We start from the raw sequence: 14,079 nt of genomic DNA, 5'->3' as shown, positions 1-14,079 counted from the left end.
CCAGGCTCAGGGATTTTTCCATTAATAGGAAAGATTTTATTATTTTTTAAAACGGGGTACCTTGAGATTTCCCATACTTTTAAAGGGTGCCTCGAATGTAAAAAAAGGTTGAGAAACGCTGCTCTACGCTATCCAGAGCTACTAAAAATAACAGTTTGCCCTTACACACACTTTAGGTGCAAGAGATGCTTGCAGACCCTTAGCCATCACCTCGGGGTTCTTTGTCACCTATAGACCAGTCGTTCAGACTCTTTAAACGTCACTGATGCATGTTTATTCCAGGTCACTGACTCGTTAGGTATTAAAGCTTGGATCGGAAAGATAGCTCTGCAGGCTGCACCTTTAAAAACCAGTTTAGAAATGGCATCTAGGATATTTCTGTCCTCACCTCCCTTTTCGATGCGTTGCCCCCATGACACAGGGTAACAGGAATCGTTATACACTTTTGAGAAGCATGTCACTTATGTAACTCTAATAGATCTGTTTGGAAAAGGACAAACAGTTACAAAGCTGAAGGTAGGGCTTAAAGAAAAGGGGGAAAAAAATTATTTTGTGACAAGTTTATGTGCAATGCAAAAGGACAAATTGACTGCCAATGTAATCATCATTATGCATGTGTTAAGTGTGCAGTTAAAACAAACACTTATGGTTAAAAAGGTTTGTTTACTGAATCACCAGAAAAGAAAAATCAGTGACACGATATTTTTTTTTTTTTTAATCATAACACCGTCTCCACAGCAACGAAAGACGTCATACTTGTTATTGCAGGAAAGAGCATCTGCGAGGACACTGCATTTAGCAGAGAGTGGAAACTGACAGCCAGGGAAATATAAATACATTGATTTTCTCTCTCTGCACTGTGCTGTGTGCAGGGTAATTCTGGAAGCTGGCGATTTCACAGGCTGCCCCATGGCAAGCCACTGGCCCACTTGCTGTCCAGTCTAAAACTTCTATTAGGAGAATTGGAGATACCATAGTAAATGTGCCCAGGTCTCTGTGTATTTGCCTGGATTTTTTATTGTCATATGTGCTGTGTGTTGGTAATTGTGCCTGTCAGTGTGAAAAACTTGATGAGGGTGGAGGTGTTTATTGCTTTAACCCTTTTTTCACCAGCAATCTGTACACGTTGTATAAATGTTCCGCAGCACAATGCTCCAAGCTGAGGATTTATTATTTAATGTCATTCCCTTGACAGATACCAGCCAACACACTGTGACCGGCTGCCAGCTGTCTAACCTGACACCTTTGAGATCCCACTAACAATCAAGAACCAATTAGAGTGGTTTAATGATCCTGTGATTATTATGATAGCTATGACCTAGTGATCACATGCAACCTGAAGGCTTTATTCCAAATTTTATAGTTTAAGATTGCAGTCTGTGCTTCTGTTTAATACTTTAACTTTTTGTTACAAATATAGGATATACAGAATACTGCTTCCTCCAGTCTGAACATAGATATCAGATATTACTGCCACCCTACATACAAAACTAGCCAAAACTTAGATGGATCTGGAACAACAACAGCTTTTATTGAACAGACTCACACACAATATATACAACACAGGAGGACATTCCCCTCCGGATCAAATTACCCTACCAGTCAGGTGCCTGATTACATTATCTTATGCAGATGAAATTGTGTACAGAAATATACTTAACCTGAACTAATTACCAAGCCTCCTGGACAGAAACAATAGGTGAATGGAAATCCACATTTAGACAATGTTATAATTAACATGTTAATTAACTCAGCACTACAACAAGGCTAAAACAAAATACATTACACATTATCCTAAGTATAAACACCGAACCCACAGTAGACAATAGGTGAGTAAATCAGCACAATCAACAATGTGTGGAAGACAGGTGGTTGAGCTGATGATATTAGCATCTGCTATAAGTCTGACTGTGTGAAGCAGTCTCTTATTGGCAATAGGCAGCTAGGCCTTTAACATGGATCCTAGGCCTAGAGTCTTCATATATTCCTTGAGATATATTGTTAACAAATACTGTCCCATTTGAGTATTCCAAACCATATTCTCAGTGTCTATTAAGTAGCTGTCCATTATTTCCTTGGTCACTCCGTGTCCCTAATAGACACAGGGTGACTTATACATAGGAGGGGCCTAGTGAGCTGGCAGAGGGATTTCTTAACCTCTTGAAGGTAAGCTGGGTTCCACAGGCCCCCCAACCAAAATGACTCCTGTCACAACTATATTGTCAAAAGTATTGGGACGCCTGCCTTTACATGCACATGAACTTTAATAACATCCCAGTCTTAGTCCATAGGGTTCAATTTTGAGTTGGCCGATCCTTTGCAGCTATAACAGCTTTAACTCTTCTGAGAAGGCTGTCCACAAGGTTTAGGAGTGTGTCTTTGGGAACATTGGACCATTCTTCCTAAAGCGCATTTGTGAGGTCAGGCACTGATATTGGAGAGAAGGCCTGGCTCGCAGTCTCTGCTCTAATTCATCCTAAAGGTGTTCTATGGGGTTTAGGTCAGGACTTTGTGCAGGCCAGTCAAGTTTCTCCACCCCAAACTTGCTCATCCATGTCTTTGTGGACCTTGCTTTGTGCACTGGTTTGGGGTGGAGGAACCTAACTGGCCTGCACCTCAACCCGACAGAACACCTTTGGGATGAATTAGAGCGGAGACTGTGAACCAGGCCTTCTCAGCCAACATTGGTGCCTGACCTCACAAATGGGCTTCTGGAAGAAAAGGGTGGGCCAACTAAGTATTGAACCCTACAGACTAAGACTGGAATGCCATTGAGGTTCATCAGCATGTATGGCGTCCCAATGCTCTTGACAATATAGTATATATATCATATTTACGAGGGCAAATTAGTCATCGGGTTTGATTTACTGAAACTGAAGAGTGCAAAATCTGGTGCAGCTCTGCATGTTAGCCAATCAGCTTCTAACTTCAGTTTGTTCAATTAAGCTTTGACAAAATATAGAAGCTAATTGGTTTCTACGCAGAGCTGCACCAGAGTTTGCACTCACCGGTTTTAGTAAAGTAACCTCATTAATGTTATTGTCAAGCTATCCAACACATACTGACCCCTCTTAAATTTGGCCTGTGCATCTAGGCTTAAATGACCTCCGGGGACAAAAAGTTAAAGCAAAACTACACTACATCTCAGCACCACAAACCAAAAACATTATTTAATTAATTTTTATTATTCAAAGCAAACACGCCCATCTATCCATGTCTCCATGCTTTATTGTGCTGAGAATTTACTTTACCCCTCCTCTCTTCCTGAAGGCTCCTGGGATTTATGATATCATTTGCCTAGACCTGGAAACCAGGCAGTAACTAAAGAAAGGTTAAAAAAAAAGGTAAAACAAATAAATATGATATACACTGCTATTATTACACTATTACACTATGCTATTACACTTATTCCATCAATGGATTTTTTCTTGCCTGATGGCACAGGCATATTCCAAGATGACAATCCCAGGATTCATCAGGCTCAAATTGTGAAAGAGTGGTTCAGGGAGCATGAGACATCATTTTCACACATGGATTGGCCACCACAGAGTCTAGAACTTAACCCCATTGAGAATCTTTGGGATGTGCTGAAAAAGGCTTTGCACAGCGGCCCGACTCTCCCATCATCAATACAAGATCTAAAAAATGTATGCAACACTGGATGGAAATAAATCTTGTGACATTGCAGAAGTTTATCAAAATTATGCCACAGCAAATGAGTGCCGTAATCAAAGCTAAAGGAGGTCCAACGTGTGTGAGCTTTTTTTTTTTTTTGTGGGGCCTTTTTTTCTGGCCAGACAGTGTACTTCCCTATTAATTTTCCAATAATCCTCTGTACTCATGTAGGGCAAAAAAACATTTTCTCTTTATAGTCTGCTGCCACAAAAGCTTACCTTATCCATGTTCCCCTACTGTCCTGTGCAAGGGCCTCAGCTCAGGTTAGAAAGCCCTGTGTAAGTTCTGTGCCTAGAATTTGAGAAAGACAACCGATTACTTCTTCCTGTAAACAAAAAGCTAAAAAATCTAAAAAGATAATGAGTGTCCAAATCAGTGCTATAACAAATTATAAATATAACAAGACTAATAGCCACATATCAACCTAAGCCACATAGCAAACTATAATGAGGCAAGTCCATCTGCTAAGGATCCAGTCAATCCAGTTGTAAGTCCTTGAAGAAGCGTGCCATTCAAACGCTATAGTGATTATAGGGAAAAGATCTTCTTGTTACGGTATATAGGTTAAATGAAAAGCCACCAGTGCACTACATATTTATAAAGTCAACTCAAATAGTGCTCCCCTCTACCATGCCTATGCACTCACCAGATGTCTGGTGTATATACACCTTGAGTTCTATTCAACAGGTACTGTTGTTATTGCACCCGGGATCGTTCCCACAGTCAGAACCTAGTGTCTCTAACCCTCTCGCATCCACTGCTATTCAGGGTGAACAGGATAGCTGGCAGATCCACTCAAATCGTGCCCAGAGTTCAAAACAGGCTGCATGGAACGCTCACAAAATCGAAGCCAAAAAAGGTGCTAATTTAGTGTAGTATTTACTGTAAAGGTTAAAACTACATGTACATGTAAAATGATGAAAAAAACTGACATATGAAGACCACCGTTCCTACAGCATAAGGACATGGTGGCCAAGATGCCAGTGTGTAGGCACTGACGCGTTTTGTGTATACACGTGTTCACAGGGGAATGCCTATCCCAGATATCCCAGAGATAGGCATTCCCCTGGGAAGTGTTGCTTTCATTTTAAGGGTTAAAAGAGAAGTTTGGGTTTCTTTTTTTTTAATTTATACTTGCCTAGGTGGATCGTCCCGATGCTGCATAAATCCCCCTACACCTCTGCACTGGGAACCGAGTGATCGAACACCGCTGATCGATCGATTCTGACAGCTCCCCGAGCAGAGAGTGGTTGACTGTTAGTCAGCCAGACAGCCACTCTCTGCTCTACCCCCTCCTCGCTCACTGGAGCGCTGGGCTGCGGAGGAGCGGGGAGCTGAGAGACTGAGCCGGGTGTCGGTCCAGGCACCTGTCGGATACCGACTTCCATTGTCGTAATGACGTGGATCCTATACCGACTTCTGTGACATCAGAAGAGAGTGGACTTCAGCCCTCTGTAGCTTTCTACTAAAAATGGGTCACAGGAGTGCAGAACCAACTCTCTCTCCTGTGATCTATAGAAGATGTACAGCCAAACAAGCTTTGGCTGTACATCTCCTTTAAGTTAAGCTTTTTTTGTGTGTTACTAAAAGGGTTAAGTGTATGGGCTCAGGTTAAGGTTGATACTTAAATAATATTTTTAGGAATAAAGTGTTGAAGATGTTATCATTGTGTTTCAAATGTCCTTCAGTGAGGGGAAAAAAGTATTTCATCCCCTGCTGATTGTGTATATTTGTGCACTAACAAAGAAATGATCAGTCTATAATTTTAATGGTAGGTTTATTTTAACAGTGAAAGACAGAACAACAACAAAAATATCCAGAAAAACGCATTTCAAAAATGTATAAATTGATTTACATTTTAATGAGTGAAATAAGTATTTGACCCCTTCACAAAACATAACTTGGTGGCAAAAACCCTTGTTGGCAATCACAGAGGTCTGACGTTTCTTGTAGTTGGCCACCAGGTTTGCACACATCTCAGGAGGTATTTTGTTCCACTCCTCTTTGCAGATAATCTCCAAGTCATTAAGGTTTGAGGCTGTTTGGTAACTCGAACCTTCAGCTCCCTCCACATATTTTCTATGGGAATAAGGTCTGGAGACTGGCTAGGCTACTTCAGGACCTGATGTGCTTCTTCTTGAGCCACTCTTTTGTTGCCTTGGCTGTGTGTTTTGGGCCATTGTCATGCTAGAATACCCACAGATGGGATGGTGTTCTTGGGGTCATAGGCAGCATTACTCCTCCTCCAAACACGGCAAGTTGAGTTGATGCCAAAGAGAAGTTTTTGGTCTTATCTGTCCACAACACTTTCACCCAGTTCTCCTCTGAATCATTTAGATGTTCATTCGCAAATGCCAGACGGGCCTGTACATGTGCTTTCTTGTGCAGGGGGGGCCTTGTGGGCACTGCAGGATTTCAGTTATTTACAGTGTTACTAATTGTTTTCATGCTGACTATGGTCCCAGCTGCCTTGAGATCATTGAGAAGATTCTCCCATGTAGTTCTGGGCTGAATCCTCACTGTTCTCATGATCATTGAAACTCCACGAGGTGCGATCTTGCATGGAGCCTCAGACTCAGACTCAGAGAGGGAGATTGACAGTTATTTTGTGTTTCTTCCGTTTGCAAATAATCACACCAACTGTTGTCACCCTCTCACCAAGCTGCTTGGTGATGGTCTTGTAGCCCATTCCAGCCTTGTGTAGGTCTACAATCTTGTCCCTCACATCCTTGGACAGCTCTTTGGACTTGGCCATGGTGGACATATTGGAATCTTATTGATTGATTGCTTCTGTGGACAGGTGTCTTTTATACAGGTAACAAGCTGAGATTAGGAGCACTTCCTTTAAAAGAGTGCTCCTAATCTCAGCTCGTTACCTGTATAGAAGACACCTGGCAGCCAGAAATCTTGCTGATTGATAGGGGATCAAATACTCATTTCACTTAATAAAATGCAAATCAAATTATAACTTTTTGAAATGTGTTTTCTGGATATTTTTGTTGTTATTCTGTCTCCCACTGTTAAAATAAACCTACCAATAAAATTATAGACTGATTATTTATTTGTCAGTGGGCAAACGTACAAAATCAGCAGGGGATCAAATATTTTTTCCCTCACTGTAGCTGTTTTCTTCAGAGCTTGGGTGGGGGGGGGGGGGCGGACACCTGTTTTGGTGACAACTGTGTAAGAGGGGAATTACTTTCACTTTGTAGAGATTTGTTCCCACTTTCTTTTGCAATTCTAGAACAGGAAGTAATGTTTCACTAACTGTAAATCTCTTAGGAGTAATGGTGTTCCCATTGAGTCATTTGAACAAATCTACCCTATTGCCAAGTCTTCATAAGACTTTTAATACTGCACTAGAATTATGCTTTTTGATGGATTCAGTTTATGAAGTCATTGTAGGGGTACTTTCAAAGAAAAGCCAAATACCCTTGTTTCCCTGACTCCTGTCATCCCATCTCTTTGCTAACAACAGATGTAAAAATATTGTATCCTATAATATATCCCACCCAAATAGGATTTATGCCAAATATACCCACGGCACTGAGCAAGCGCAAGGTGTTTTTGTAGCATGCAGACTCCAGTGAACAATCTGGGAAATAGGAAATTAATTCCCCATTACAGAGCAAAGTCTTTCAATTGTGTCAAGTGCGAGTATCTTTTGAGCTATTCTTAAGAATCTATTGGAAATCAGAACATAAATATACTTTTTTTGGTAACCCCTGACCCAACCCCTGTCTACTTATGACCACTTCTTATAAGGGAAGTTATTTCGTACAGAAGAAAGGTGTAGCCATGGGGGCTAAGTATGCCCCCAGTGTGGCAAATGTTTTCATGCAGAAGTGGGAGGAGGAACAGGTGTTCAGTATAACCAGGAATGAGTTGAAATACTACCGTCGATACATTGACGATATCATTATCGTTTGGAAGGGAAACGAGGATTCCTTGCAAGAATTCTTTGACGAAATCAACACTAACATGTATGGCATCACTTTTTCAGGAAATTTTCACCGTGAACATATTGCGTTTCTGGACTTAGAACTAACCAAAAAAGATGGCAGACTCACCAGCAAAACATTTTTTAAGAAAACCGACAGGAACGGGTATATTCCTAAAAATAGCTGCCACCACCCCAAGTGGTTAGGCAACATCCCCAAAAGGCAACTGATGAGGATCAGGAGAAATTGCAGTGACCCGACAGATTTTGAAACGCAAGCTGAGATATTGATTGACAGGTTTGTCGAGAAAGGATACAAACGCAGTGAACTCATCAATATCAAGAAGATAGTGGAAAAAATGGATAGGGAAAACCTGATAAAAGATACGTCAAATAGAGCAAATGGAAATAAGAACACCGAGTTTGCTTTTCTAACAGGATATAACACCCAACATAAGGCCCTAGAGAAAATCATAAGGAAACACTGGCCTATATTGAAAGCAGACACTACTTTAAGAGATATCCTCCCCACAAAACCCACTTTTATTTATAGGAAAGCACCGAACCTGAGAAATCGGTTAGTGCACAATGTTATTGACCCTCCAAAGAAAATACATCTTCCAACAAGTCTGAAAGGTTTCTTTAGATGTGGGAAATGCCTACTGTGTAGAACATCAAGGGAAAAGAAAAGAAAGACAACATCTTTTACGGCACAAAGTACAGGAAAAGTCTATGAGATCAAAGATACCATAACGTGTACAAGCACACATGTAACCTACATGGTGGAATGTCCATGTAGGTTACAATATGTAGGCCGCACCACCAGACCCCTTTTCGTCCGCATAAGGGAACACGTTAAAAATATCCGTAAGGGGTTTGATAAACACAGCCTGTCACGACATTTCAAGACTCATCATTCGCAGAACCCCACGGGAATGTTTTTTTATGCCATAGACAAAATAAAGAATAACTGGAGAGGAAGTAACAAGAGAATAGATGTATCTAAAAACGAAACGAAGTGGATATATCTGATGCAGACCCTTCAGCCTAAAGGCCTGAATATCGATATTGACATAAACTGTTTCATCACCGATTTTTAAGGAAACCTCTCCGACCCCTCTTCCTTAAGAAGCCTTTTCTAAGGAACATTTTTAAGAGCCTTTTGGGAGTTTTTAAGAAAGCTTTTAGAGGATTCTTAATTTTTAATTTTTAGGAGCCTCCTTTGACCTTTTTTAGATTCTCCTTTTTTAGATTCTCCTTATTAGAAGCATTTTTGAAGTATTTTTTGAAATATTTTTAGAAATGTTTTAGTAATATTTTTAGTACCAACACACACCTATTTTATCGTTTGATTTTTGGAATTTTTTGCAATTTCGTACATTTTTTGTACTTTTTAGATGCAGTTTTAATGCATTTAATGCATGTTTTAACGCATCTAACTTTATCATCCTCCAAGATTCTATATGAAGTGAAGTCTTTTTGCCATATTTAAATATATATATCTTTAACTTCTCGCTGAAAATTCCTCATTTCAAGAAAAATATCCTCATGGGAATATCCAACTGCAAGTATCCTACCACCTTCGGTTTCACCAATTTATTATGTCATCCTGTTTTCATCCTATTGGGTATCATCTTTCAGCCTTTTAATTTTAATTTTAATATAATTTTTCGTCTGGAACTGCATCGGTTTTACCCATGAAATATGGGATTCAACCCAGAAAATACAAAGTCACAAGCAACATGGACTTATATCTATGGATGGACTTGTACAGAGGACTTCTTCTTACAAAGTTTTTATATTTTTTAGTAATAAAAAAAAAAAAAAATTTTTTTGTACGATTTTTATCTCACCGATATTATTGGTACATGTATGGGCACTTTTTATATATATATATTTCTTTATATATATATTTTTTATTAATCGCACAGACACTTGGGCCCACTATTAAATATTAAGAAGTCAACATCATCACCTAATCACTTTATCACTTAAACTATTTATTCACATAATTTATAATTTTTATCGGCAGCACTGATTATCGGCTCACCCCGATTAAATTCAGACACATCACTGGTTCGCACAATATAGTACAAAACATAATGTATTATAACACATTATAGGGTTTTAATATGTGGAGTCGTATTCTAAGTTTTAAATAAAATGTATGTTTATGTATATGGCACACGCAACAAATAGGGAGTTCACATGATGAGTTAAGCTGTTTAGGCTGCGGTATGGGTGCACCAAGATGGCCGCCGTGTCCGGCCTCAAATCAGTACACTAAGATGGCGCCGACCCAGCCTATAAAAAGACCGGGAGTAGTGATAGATGGCACGCTCCAGATGACGTCGTATGACGAAACGCGTAGGACGTGGTTTGCGTACGTCAGTACGTCACTTCCGGGAACGGTGGTTTGAGCTGGTGGAACGCGGAAGCGACCCGGCGAACACCTCAAGCTGATAGTGAACTCCCTAAATGTGAGTGGATGCTACGTTGTTTCACCCTAACAAGGATATACTACGCAATGGAGGCTTATTTTCTGTTCTAGTGACCAGGGAGTGCTGAGCCACCTTCTTAAGAGTGCGGTAAGCAACGGTGCAATCGGTGGTACACCCACTGGCGCCAAACTTTGTTATAGCACGCAATCACACACGTGGTTATCAATAGCACTCAGCACTTTATATGTACACATGTGTTTTTATATGGTACACTGAGCACAGCCCATGCGAATATATTGGAAGTTTTATAGCACGCAGCACTTTGGTGTAAGCACTATATGCACTTTTATATGAATTATACAGTTTATGGAATTGCACAGACATAATATTTATGTGGTAGCGCCGGTCCCAACATCACTTGCACTTGATATCTATTGCGAACTACCTCTCCCTGTGGTGTTTTTGGATATCTCAGCTAGTCTCAGCTGCTAGTTGGTAAAGCTCAGATGGGCAGAGTTGACCACAGTCACTGTAGGCTGATAACAGGAATGGATTAAAGTTCCATATAGCCTTTTGCAAGCAAGAGCAGCAGCAGGGAGATGTGCGACACTCCATCCCGAAAGTTGACATCAGTGATCAATCCCACAGCATTATTCCCTTATATGACAAAACCCCGGGAAAGTGTTGAATTTTAAAGGTCTCCTGGGACTCATGTAACTGAGGTAGCACTGGGTGCTTGGCCCGACCATCTTACACACATAGTAAATCTTTAGAGACAGGACAAATTGGCTTTAAATCTGGAAATTACTGGAAAGAGCCCTACATGGAACCTAATGCCCAATGGTCACTTGCAGGTTATCCTGGAAACATCCAGTCCTGTGGGGTCTGGAGGCAACACTTTAAAGGAAGACTAAGAACAGCCATGCTGTATGCAATGGAAGACATAAGCTCTAGCAGTGATGTAGGGAAAAGTTTTTATTGAAGCAGAAAAATCTTAGCATGTAAGAAAAAAAGCAGTTAAACATATGTTAGTCTTCCACATAGCAGAGCTGGTAGAAGATATCCATCCTTTGTCACTCATTGTGAAAGAAAATCTTTACATTGCCCCTTGATAAAGAGGTGCCCTAATGTCCCTAATCCCACAAGCTACAGGCATTTCCATATAGTAGCTGCAGGTGCTAAATGGAATTACTACCCTGCTCCAGGCAGCTCATTCCAGAACAGCCTTTGCAGTTCTATGGAGGTCTCCAGCTCTTCCTTTATAGAAATACATTTAAACTAAATAAATTTAAACTTTGCAATGTAATGCCTCTTATCTGTTAATAAGGAACATAAACAAGCTCAAGGCAATTCCTCCACAGCCCCCTCCACCTCCACATAAATACTTATGTTATTAAACTATTTAGGAGTACTGATTCAGTAATAATACACTAATAAAATGCCAGTCAAAGTGAGTTACAAAATTGATTTCATATTTCACCCTAAATTACCATTTGTCCATCATTATCAACCATGGCATTTCCAGTTTTTAAAAAAAATCTCAGTGAGTTCAAGCAGATTAACTACAAAAATAGATGCACATCCATAGAAAATAGGGTAACAACATATATGACAGTTTTTTTTGGTATTTGCAATTCCTGTGCTTGTAATCCTGGGCAGCCAAAAAAACATTTTTGAAAAAATCTAAAATAGATTTACCCCTATAGATGAAACAGGTATTTAATAAAATCACACACTGAATTTTCCCTCAAAAAGCATTCACTGCACCAATAAAGAAAAAAAGTCCAGCTCCCTACCCTCCCACCCTTATCCCTAAAAGAGAAGTATGTCTTTTAATTTTTTCCCCTATTTATACTTAACTAGGTAGATGTAGCATCATTCCGATGCTGCATCTGTCCCCTGGGGGCTCTGTACTGAGAACTGAGTGATCAAACACCACCGATCGCTTGGGTCTGACAGCTCCCCGAGCAGAGAGCTGCTGGCTGTCTCTGATAGCTCTCTGCTCTGCCTCCTTCTTGCTCACTGGAGCGCTGGGCTGTGGAGGGTTGGGGAGCGGTCGGCTCAGTGGCTCGCTGAGAGGCTGAGCTGGATGTCAGTCCAGGCACCTGGCAGATCCCGACTTCCATTGTCGTGATGATGCAGTGCCTGGACTGACTTCTGTGACGTCAGCAGAGAGTGGACTTCAGCCCACTCTCTGCTGAAAACAGGTCACAGGAGTGCAGAACGAATTGCACTCCTGTGATCCATAGGAGATGTACAGTCAAACTAGCTTTGGCTATTCTTCTCTTTTAATACCTTGTTCTGTCCACCAGACTTTTAGTCAGTGTACTTGTGTTTATGTTGTTTAGAATAACATGTTGGGGTTTCTTGATTCACACAAGTTAGTTATGTGTAGAGCACAGGCGCCATCTACTGTTCTTTTCTGGCATAGCTTCAGCTGTTCTGCTATAATTGTAAACTCAGATGGGGTTTAATAAAGTTGTTAGGGACCAGGAGCATGCTGGTTAGGATTTCTGCAGGAAGTGAATTAGCCACCATCTTGAAAAGATACAGCGGGGCAGCAATGCATGTTTTCGCAATCTCTCATCATTACCCCTGAGAGAGCTTAGAAAGTGAGTTCTTGTTACCTCATCCTGTATTTTAGAGCATTGTTTCTTTATTGTATGCAATTTTGTACTAATATGTGGGGTTTTTTTTTTGTCATTTTGTAGTTTTACCTGGCTTGTTCTAATAAGTTTGAGATCAAAGAAATATGGTATCTGAAGTTTATGGAGCAGAAAGGTTTAGCTCTCTGTCCTAGAGACAGAACATATCTTTCACACATATTTTTAAAATTTCCCTAATTACATACCTTTACTCCGGCTGTCCTTTCGTCTAGCAGAGGACATTCCTTACTGCAGTACCAAACAGACTTATGAAATTATGTGTGAGCACTGTTCTGTACTGCTGTACTGTGAGCCAAGGGTGGTATGATGATCCCCCAGGAGGCAAGCCCATGACAGCCTGGGGTCACAGGGACAGATTAAATGCCCCCGGCTGTCATTAAACCCAGAAGTGGGTAATGATGGGTGGCAAAGGATGATGTGGAGGAGAGCAATGAAATGTATGGGGAGGGTGAGCAGTAGTAAAACACTAAGATGTGCCTGTTTGCAGTGTGACACTTTCTCCATATTCCCCTCCTCATTGGGCGTCAAGTGTGTGTCACATAGGAGGCCCAGGCTTATGTTGAATTTAGAAGAGACATGCAGAGAAGATGCCCTCTCTACCTGTCCACTGTTTCTCCGTCACTCCTTGTACCCCTAGACTCCATGTGTGCACTCAATTAACTCTTCTTCTTCTGTACCTGTGCACAGGCTAAAACAATCTGCAGTGCAGAGCAGATCTGCTCCCGTTGTTATGGGAGACTGAACGCTCAGGCATTTCAAGGAAGCAGCTAAAGAAGAGGAAGATTTCCTTGAAATGCATCCTGTTGCGACTTGGATCCTCTGGTGGAGTCATCGGCATGATGGACCATTTTGGCATTGGGACCTTAGGCGGTGGCTCAGTACCTAGGAAGAGCAGACACAAATTTAGACGCTGTGTTATGAACTAATCCTCTGTGTGGCTCAGGACCATGCACTGACAGGGACGCACAATTTTGCTCCTAATTGCTCCTGATGCATCTACCTTTGTGAGTAGGATTTTTTTACATTGCTATAATAAAGGCTTACATTGACATACTACAGCAGAGCAGAGGTGCTATCTGTTTCTTCCCCCTCTTTTGTCTTCACACAGGTGGCTACCCACCTCCATGGTTGACAGCAGCATGCTTTTAGTGTCAGTTTTTTAATGTCTAAGTGTCAGTTTTTTAATGTCTAATCCAGGACTACCCACACATTTTTCTTTGGTATTTAACTTGTATCCCATTTGTTTTGATTTTTTGCATATTTAGTTTGTTTCTTTTTAATTTATCCTGTAAAACACATACATTAATCAATTTCTCCTGTTTCTTTTACTGTCTTTAGAGAAAGCAATGGTGAAAGT

The sequence above is a fragment of the Pelophylax lessonae genome (genome assembly GCF_965119305.1).
Source record: "Pelophylax lessonae genome assembly, chromosome: 12".
NCBI lineage: Eukaryota > Metazoa > Chordata > Amphibia > Anura > Ranidae > Pelophylax > Pelophylax lessonae.
Note: the sequence above shows the minus strand (reverse complement) of the source record.